Source organism: Pseudophryne corroboree, chromosome 6 (assembly GCF_028390025.1).
Source record: "Pseudophryne corroboree isolate aPseCor3 chromosome 6, aPseCor3.hap2, whole genome shotgun sequence".
NCBI lineage: Eukaryota > Metazoa > Chordata > Amphibia > Anura > Myobatrachidae > Pseudophryne > Pseudophryne corroboree.
The window spans coordinates 53,617,096-53,627,458 of record NC_086449.1 but is presented as its reverse complement, the minus strand read 5'-3'; the positions used below and the strand labels follow the sequence as shown (position 1 = coordinate 53,627,458).

Below are 10,363 nucleotides of genomic sequence, written 5' to 3'. Positions count from 1 at the left end.
GTCATCGCGCACCGCACAGCAAAGGTCCTCTCCACGAAGGGAAACTAGACGTAGCGTCTAGTTTCCCTTCGTGGAGAGGACCTTTGCTGTGCGGTGCGCGATGACGTCATCGCGCACCGCGCAGTAATGGACCTCTTCAAGAAGGGAAACTAGACGCGTACGCGTCTAGTTTCCCTTCAAAGCAGCAGCGGTGGGCAGCAGGCGTGCAGCGGCAGCGGGGGGCACACAAAGCAGGAGCGGATCTTGCCCTGGTGCGGCGCCCTCCGGATGGCGCCCTGCGCCCTCCGGGAGGCGGAGCCCCGGGCAAAAGTCCTGCTTGCCCGTGGCAAAATCCGCTACTGTATAACATATATGTATAAGATAACAAAACCCACATACAAAGTACAGATAGAAGTCGGGCATCCCAGGCAGTCTGTTATTAGAGCAATAGCTTGGGTGGAGGCACATTATTAGAATTAGTAACCTTGTCAGACATAAGGGAGGGTTACACTGTCGACCTAGTGACTGCCGACCCAAATATTGTCAACCTAGACACTGTCGATCCTATGATCCACACCCTTGCATTGTCCTGCTTTACTATGGGGCTGTCACCACTTCAGGAGCTGAAGGAGTTAATACAATCAGGGAGTGAGAGAGAGGCTCTGTGTGTGAGCTCAGAGTGGAGGACATGGATTAGGGGAAGGAGGGGGGAGGAGAAGTTTCCTGTGTGTGTGGAGAGAGGACGCTGGTGCTGGGCTTGTTTTTCGCACATCAGCTGCTTGTTTTTATTTTAAAGTTAGCAACATTGGACAACATTGGAGAGGAGGTGACGGTGACTGGCAGTGAGGTGAGCGATGTGCCTGGTGTATGAGAGACGTCTGTGGGCACCAGATATGGTATGTGTGACACATGGGACGTAGCCCCTAATTCAGACCTAATCGCAAACACAAAATCTTTCTCTAATGGGAAAAACCATGGGGGTAATTCCAAGTTGATCGCAGCAGGAATTTTGTTAGCAGTTGGGCAAAACCATGTGCACTACAGGGGAGGTAGATTTAACATGTGCAAAGAGTTAGATTTGGGTGTGGTGTGTTCAATCTGCAATCTAATTTGCAGTGTAAAAATAAAGCAGTCTGTATTTACGCTGCACAGAAACAATATAACCCACCCAAATCTAACTCTCTCTACACATGTTATATCTGCCCCCCCTGCAGTGCACATGGTTTTGCCCAACTGCTAACAAAATTCCTGCTGCAATCAACTTGGAATAACCCCCCCATGTGCACTGCAGGTGGGGCAGATGTAACATGTGTAGAGAGAGTTAGATTTGGATGGGTTATACTGTTTCTGTGCAGGGGAAATAATGGCTGCTTTATTTTTACACTGCAATTTAGATTTCAGTTTGAACACACCACACCCAAATCTAACACTCTCTGCACATGTTACATCTGCCTCCCCTGCACTGCAGATGATTTTGCCCATTACAGAAATATTTTGCTGTTGCAGTCAGGTCTGAATTAGGCCCCTTATGCAGTAAGGATTGCAATTTCTGATATAAAGCAGTTTCTGCGATCAAATAGTTGCCGAGCAGCAATTGAGAAATAACGCCCATTGCAGAAACTGTGAATGCATCGCAGTATGCAGCTGATCGCAGAACCATGCGCTATTACCGGAACATGGAAGATTTTTCCTATCTGCGCCAGGTAAGGTCGGCTACAATTCTTGTGACACAAGAGGCTGGAAGTGGTCATCGCTGATGTCAGAGGCCCTCCTTAAAAACTCCTGGGATGCCTGCGTTTTCTCACACACTCCCAGAAAATGGCAGGTTTCCACCCAGTAACGCCAAATTCCTGTCAGTCAAACAGCGTCTGCATTATGATCACGGTGTATACGCATTTTCTGTCGCTATTATTACTCACACGTGCGCAATTCAAACACTGCTCATGCGCAGCCGCTCCATAATAAGCCAGATTGCGATTCACTAATTTTGCAATCCTTATTGAATAAGGTCCTTGGATGGAAGGTGGGCGAGCGGCGGATGGGGGATAGGATGACCCTGCGGTGTAATACACAGCGCTCATTATATTTATACATGTAGCATCATATACTGGCATATATATTGTGTATATTATATATACAGATGTAGCCATGATCATCGTTGTGTATCGCGGCAGCGATGTGGTGATAAGTGTGTCCACTGCGTACGCATGCACACACCATGTTACCCTATGGAGCTAACACCCGCTGCAATCAGTATCACAGCGGCGCGGTCACACTATGCAGCAATGCGTGCGCATGTGGGAATGCATCACGGTATAGATGAGCGTGGCTACATCTGTAGTATAGGTGTATATAGGGAGAGAAAGCTATATCTGTATCCTATCATGTGTATAACCTAGTACAGTATCCCTGCTGTATAATAACACTGCACATTATACATATACAGTATATATAGAGAGAGATGTTATTGGTATATAGTCCCTAGTGTATCATGTGTATAACCTAGGGCAGCGTCCCTGCTGTATAATAACACTACACATTATACATATACAGTATATATATAGAGAGATGTTATTGGTATATAGTCCCTAGTGTATCATGTATATAACCTAGGACAGTGTCCCTGCTGTATAATAACACTGCACATTATACATATACAGTATATATATAGAGAGATGTTATTGGTATATAGTCCCTAGTGTATCATGTATATAACCTAGGACAGTGTCCCTGCTGTATAATAACACTGCACATTATACATATACAGTATATATATAGAGAGATGTTATTGGTATATAGTCCCTAGTGTATCATGTGTATAACCTAGGACAGTATCCCTGCTGTATAATAACACTGCACATTATACATATACAGTATATATAGAGAGATGTTATTGGTATATAGTCCCTAGTGTATCATGTATATAACCTAGGACAGAGTCCCTGCTGTATAATAACACTGCACATTATACATATACAGTATATATAGAGATAGATGTTATTGGTATATAGTCCCTAGTGTATCATGTGTATAACCTAGGACAGAGTCCCGGCTGTATAATAACACTGCATATTATAGATATACAGTATATATATATATATATATATATATATATATATATATATATATATATATATAGAGAGAGATGTTATTGGTATATAGTCCCTAGTGTATCATGTGTATAACCTAGGACATAGTCCCTGCTGTATAATAACACTGCACATTATACATATACAGTATATATAGAGGTAGATGTTATTGGTATATAGTCCCCAGCGTATCATGTGTATAACCGGGTGTAGTATGGTATGCTGGCGGCCGGGCTCCCGGCAACCAGCATACCGGTGCCGGGAGCCCGACCGCCGGCATACAGACAGTGTGACGAGCGCAAGGGAGCCCCATGCGGGCTCGCCACGCTGCGGGCACGGTGCAATTTTATTCTCCCTCCAAGGGGGTCGTGGACCCCCACGAGGGAGAATATATGTCGGTAAGCCGGGTGTCGGGATTCCGGTGCCGGTATACTGTGCGTGAGTATCCCGACATTCGGCATACTGAAGACCACCCGTATAACCTATGGCAGGGTCCCTGCTGTTGACAGATTAATGCTCAGCTACCATATAGGGTTATAATAATGCAAAGACCATTTCTCTATATATGAAATGGGTGTGCGGTGCCTAAATAAGGTCTGGACGTACTGCAAGCCTTACTATATGGAATGTGTAACTGTAAGCTAGAAAACCTACACCCTGGTTTTCAGAAATAGCCAGCAACTTATATTCAACATGTGTTGTCCACAAGGACAGAAAGACAGCTGTATGCAGGTTATAGAGAAAGTTGAGAACACTGAATAGGCTGTTGATAAAGAATGCTGGCAGGGCGGAGAAGAAACTGGGAATGTATGATGTCATTATACTATACTGTACATTGGAAATGTATGATGTCATTATACTGTACTGTACATTGTGCATTGGCTGTTACTAAAATGGAAAGAACATAAGTCACATTGAACAACTGTTGTGTGTGCCCCCTCCGTTGGGGACAGAAATATGAACTGGCCAACGATGGCTAGATGTGTACTGTATGCTTATAAATACGCTTGTTTTGAACACAGTAAACCAGAATGCTTATGAGACATACCCTGTGTGTTTGTCTTATTTGAGTGTTCACCCAATGCATTGGTACCTGGTATCCAGAAGTGACCTGATAATTAGTGACCAGACTGCGCTACCGAGCCTAGCGCTATCACTGTATAAAAACACTGCACATTATACCGTACATATACAGTGTATATAGATGTTATTGGCATATAGCGGGTCATTCAGATCTGATCGCTGCTGTGTGTTTTTGCACAGCGGGCGATCAGGTCATAACTGCACATGCGTATGCTGTGCAATGTGCCCATGCATCGGGCAGCAACAAAGGGCATCGCTGGTAGCGACGGGATAGTGCCAAAAATCCGATCGCACAGGTGTTCACAAGGTGATTGACAGGAGGAAGCTGTTTGCGGGTGGTAACTGACCGTTTACTGGGAGTGTCCAGAAAAACGCAGGCGTGCCCAAGTGTGTCTGACGCTAGCTCCGGCCCCGATCAGCCTGATGTGATGGCACTGTAGGAGTAAGTCCCGGGCTGCGCAGAGACTGCACACAGTGGATATTAGCAGCTCGGCGTACACATAGGATCGCACACTTGTACAGCGAATATACACTCCCCCTGGGGGCGGCGACTATCTGATCGCACACTTGTACAGCGAATATACACGCCCCCTGGGGGCGGCGACTATCTGATCGCACACTTGTACAGCGAATATACACGCCCCCTGGGGGCGGTGACTATCTGATCGCAGGACAGCAAAATTAGCAGCCCAGCCGCCCTGGCAATCAGATCTGAATCAGCCCCATAGTCCCTAGTGCATACCTCTCAACTGTCCCTATTTTTGTGGGACAATCCCAAGTTTCGGGACTGTCCCGCTATACCTCCCATGGGCCACAGTGTCCTGCGGTAGGGGAGGGGGGGGGGCAGTTGGGAGGCTCCTGTCACTCTCTGTTCTGCTTAGATGATGTGCACAGCGTATATTCCTGGGAGGCAAAGGGACTGAGGCATGGCCAGCAGCTCACAGAGGGCCAAATGTACTAAGCCTTGAACAGTGATAAATATCACGGTGATAAAGTACCAGCCAATCGGCTCCTAACTGTCATTTTTCAAACACAGCCTGTAACATGGCAGTTAGGAGTTGATTGGCTGGTACTTTATCACTGTGATATTTATCACTTTTCAGGCTTAGTACATCTCATACTTACCTACTTTGCTGCCTCCCCCTCCGGGAGGAGGCAGGGTTGTAGGTGTCTAGGGGGCGTGGCCGGCAGCAGGAAAGCCGGTTCGGGGGCGTGACCGGCAGTAGAATGGGCGTTCCGGGGCGTGGCTTCGCGCGCGCGTCATCGTGACTCCGCCCCCCGCTGTGCTGTGCCGATAAACGAGGCGCTGCATAGCGGGGGGCGGAGCTACGATGACGCGATTCAGCGCGAATCGCGTCATCGGACCCCCTCGGGCCGCCCGCACGTTCTCTGCTGCGGGCTGCCGAGGGGGAGAGCGGGAGGCTTGCCTACCTTTCCGGGGGGCCGGGAGGGTCACCCGATTTTCGGGAGCCTCCCGGCCATTCCGGGAGGGTAGGTAAGTATGGTACATCTCCCCCAGAGTGTCCTGTTTTGTCTGCTGTGGATGTTGGGAGGTATGCTAGTGTATCATGTATATAACCTAGGACAGTGTCCCTCCTGTATAATAACACTGCACATTATACATATACAGTATATATAGAGATAGATGTTATTGGTATATAGTCCCTAGTGTATCATGTATATAACCTAGGACAGTGTCCCTGCTGTATAATAACACTGCACATTATACATATACAGTATATATAGAGAGAGATGTTATTGGTATATAGTCCCTAGCGTATCATGTGTATAACCTAGGACAGAGTCCCTGCTGTATAATAACACTGCACATTATACATATACAGTATATATAGAGATAGATGTTATTGGTATATAGTCCCTAGTGTATCATGTATATAACCTAGGACAGTGTCCCTCCTGTATAATAACACTGCACATTATACATATACAGTATATATAGAGATAGATGTTATTGGTATATAGTCCCTAGCGTATCATGTGTATAACCTAGGACAGAGTCCCTGCTGTATAATAACACTGCACATTATACATATACAGTATATATAGAGATAGATGTTATTGGTATATAGTCCCATGTGTATAACCTAGGACAGTATCCCTGCTGTATAATAACACTGCACATTATACATATACAGTATATATAGAGATAGATGTTATTGGTATATAGTCCCTAGTGTATCATGTATATAACCTAGGACAGTGTCCCTCCTGTATAATAACACTGCACAGTATACATATACAGTATATATAGAGATAGATGTTATTGGTATATAGTCCCTAGCGTATCATGTGTATAACCTAGGACAGAGTCCCTGCTGTATAATAACACTGCACATTATACATATACAGTATATATAGAGAGATATGTTATTGGTATATAGTCCCTAGCGTATCATGTGTATAACCTAGGACAGAGTCCCTGCTGTATAATAACACTGCACATTATACATATACAGTATATATAGAGATAGATGTTATTGGTATATAGTCCCTAGCGTATCATGTATATAACCTAGGACAGAGTCCCTACTGTATAATAACACTGCACATTATACATATACAGTATATATAGAGAGAGATGTTATTGGTATATAGTCCCTAGCGTATCATGTGTATAACCTAGGACAGAGTCCCTGCTGTATAATAACACTGCACATTATACATATACAGTATATATAGAGATAGATGTTATTGGTATATAGTCCCTAGTGTATCATGTATATAACCTAGGACAGTGTCCCTCCTGTATAATAACACTGCACATTATACATATACAGTATATATAGAGATAGATGTTATTGGTATATAGTCCCTAGCGTATCATGTGTATAACCTAGGACAGAGTCCCTGCTGTATAATAACACTGCACATTATACATATACAGTATATATAGAGATAGATGTTATTGGTATATAGTCCCTAGTGTATCATGTATATAACCTAGGACAGTGTCCCTGCTGTATAATAACACTGCACATTATACATATACAGTATATATAGAGAGAGATGTTATTGGTATATAGTCCCTAGCGTATCATGTGTATAACCTAGGACAGAGTCCCTGCTGTATAATAACACTGCACATTATACATATACAGTATATATAGAGATAGATGTTATTGGTATATAGTCCCTAGTGTATCATGTATATAACCTAGGACAGTGTCCCTCCTGTATAATAACACTGCACATTATACATATACAGTATATATAGAGATAGATGTTATTGGTATATAGTCCCTAGTGTATCATGTATATAACCTAGGACAGTGTCCCTGCTGTATAATAACACTGCACATTATACATATACAGTATATATAGAGAGAGATGTTATTGGTATATAGTCCCTAGCGTATCATGTGTATAACCTAGGACAGAGTCCCTGCTGTATAATAACACTGCACATTATACATATACAGTATATATAGAGATAGATGTTATTGGTATATAGTCCCTAGTGTATCATGTATATAACCTAGGACAGTGTCCCTCCTGTATAATAACACTGCACATTATACATATACAGTATATATAGAGATAGATGTTATTGGTATATAGTCCCTAGCGTATCATGTGTATAACCTAGGACAGAGTCCCTGCTGTATAATAACACTGCACATTATACATATACAGTATATATAGAGATAGATGTTATTGGTATATAGTCCCATGTGTATCATGTGTATAACCTAGGACAGTATCCCTGCTGTATAATAACACTGCACATTATACATATACAGTATATATAGAGATAGATGTTATTGGTATATAGTCCCTAGTGTATCATGTATATAACCTAGGACAGTGTCCCTCCTGTATAATAACACTGCACATTATACATATACAGTATATATAGAGATAGATGTTATTGGTATATAGTCCCTAGCATATCATGTGTATAACCTAGGACAGAGTCCCTGCTGTATAATAACACTGCACATTATACATATACAGTATATATAGAGAGATATGTTATTGGTATATAGTCCCTAGCGTATCATGTGTATAACCTAGGACAGAGTCCCTGCTGTATAATAACACTGCACATTATACATATACAGTATATATAGAGATAGATGTTATTGGTATATAGTCCCTAGCGTATCATGTATATAACCTAGGACAGAGTCCCTACTGTATAATAACACTGCACATTATACATATACAGTATATATAGAGAGAGATGTTATTGGTATATAGTCCCTAGCGTATCATGTGTATAACCTAGGACAGAGTCCCTGCTGTATAATAACACTGCACATTATACATATACAGTATATATAGAGATAGATGTAATTGGTATATAGTCCCTAGTGTATCATGTGTATAACCTAGGACAGAGTCCCTGCTGTATAATAACACTGCACATTATACATATACAGTATATATAGAGATAGATGTTATTGGTATATAGTCCCTAGTGTATCATGTATATAGCCTAGGACAGAGTCCCTGCTGTATAATAACACTACATATTATACATATACAGTATATATAGAGATAGATGTTATTGGTATATAGTCTCTAGTGTATCATGTGTATAACCTAGGTCAGAGTCCCTGCTGTATAATAACACTGCACATTATACATATACAGTATATATAGAGATAGATGTTATTGGTATATAGTCCATAGCGTATCATGTGTATAACCTAGGACAGAGTCCCTGCTGTATAATAACACTGCACATTATGCATATACAGTATATATAGAGAGATATGTTATTGGTATTTCTCTGACGTCCTAGTGGATGCTGGGAACTCCGTAAGGACCATGGGGAATAGCGGGCTCCGAAGGAGACTGGGCACTCTAAGAAAGAATTAGGACTATCTGGTGTGCACTGGCTCCTCCCTCTATGCCCCTCCTCCAGACCTCAGTTAGAATCTGTGCCCGGCTCGAGCTGGTTGCACACTAGGGGCTCTCCTGAGCTCTTAGAAAAGAAAGTATTTGTTAGGTTTTTTATTTTTAGTGAGATCTGCTGGCAACAGACTCACTTCAACGAGGGACTTAGGGGAGAGAAGCGAACCTACCTGCTTGCAGCTAGCTTGGGCTTCTAGGCTACTGGACACCATTAGCTCCAAAGGGATCGAACACAGGCCCAGCCTCGGTCGTCCGGTCCCGGAGCCGCGCCGCCGTCCCCCTTGCAGAGCCAGAAGCAAGAAGATCTTCACGGAAATCGGCGGCTAAAGACTCCGGTCTTCATTAAGGTAGCGCACAGCACTGCAGCTGTGCGCCATTGCTCCCTGTGCTCACCACAGACTCCGGTCAGTGATGGGTGCAGGGCGCTGGGGGGGGAGGGGCGCCCTGGGCAGCAATTACAGTACCTTAAGGTGGCTAATCACACATAATATAGCCCAAAAAAGCTATATATGTGTATTATGCCACATTATTATTATAAGAGCGGGAAAAGTCAGACGAAAACGGGGTGGGGCTATCTCCCTCAGCACACTGGCGCCATTTCCTCTCACAGGCTCAATAGGGTAAAAAAGAGAGAGGGGGGGGGGGCACTAAATTTAGGCGCAATACTGTGTATATAGCTGCTATAGGGAAAATCAATGTTGTAGTGTAAGTCCCTGTTTATATAGCGCTGTGGTGTGTGCTGGCATTCTCTCTCTCTGTCTCCCTGAAGGACTTTGTGGGGTCCTGTCCTCAGTCAGAGCATTCCCTGTGTGTGTGCGGTGTGTCGGTACGGCTGTGTCGACATGTTTGATGAGGAGGCTTATGTGGAGGCGGAGCAGGTGCCGATAAATGTGATGTCACCCCCTGCGGGGTCGACACCTGAATGGATGGATATGTGGAAGGAATTACGTGACAGTGTCAACTCCTTACATAAAAGGTTTGACGACATAGCAGATGTGGGGCAGCCGGCTTATCAGCCGGTGCCTGCCCACGCGTCTCAAAAGCCATCAGGGGCTCTAAAACGCCCGCTGCCTCAGATGGCAGACACAGATGTCGACACTGATACTGACTCCAGTGTCGACGAAGATGAGACTAGTGTACATTCCAATAGAGCCACCCGTTACATGACTACGGCAATGAAAAATGTGTTGCACATTTCTGATATTACCCCAGGTACCACAAAAAAGGGTATTATGTTTGGGGAGGAAAAGCTACCAGTGGTTTTTCCCCCATCTGATGAGTTAAATGAAGTGTGTGAAGAAGCCTGGGCTTCCCCCGATAAGAAACTGGTG

The 10,363-nt window shown here is 43.8% G+C and overlaps 1 protein-coding gene across 1 annotated transcript in view; it reads left to right on the top strand.

Moving 5' to 3' along the window:
• Positions 1 to 660: 660 nt before the first annotated feature.
• Positions 661 to 10,363, top strand: part of LOC134936097 (zinc finger protein 268-like) — a 44,355-nt gene continuing 34,652 nt past the window's right edge. Inside the window, exon 1 of the mRNA XM_063931010.1 lies at positions 661 to 826. The gene's annotated coding sequence lies outside the window, so the exon portion shown is untranslated. The remainder of the gene's footprint in view (positions 827 to 10,363) is intronic.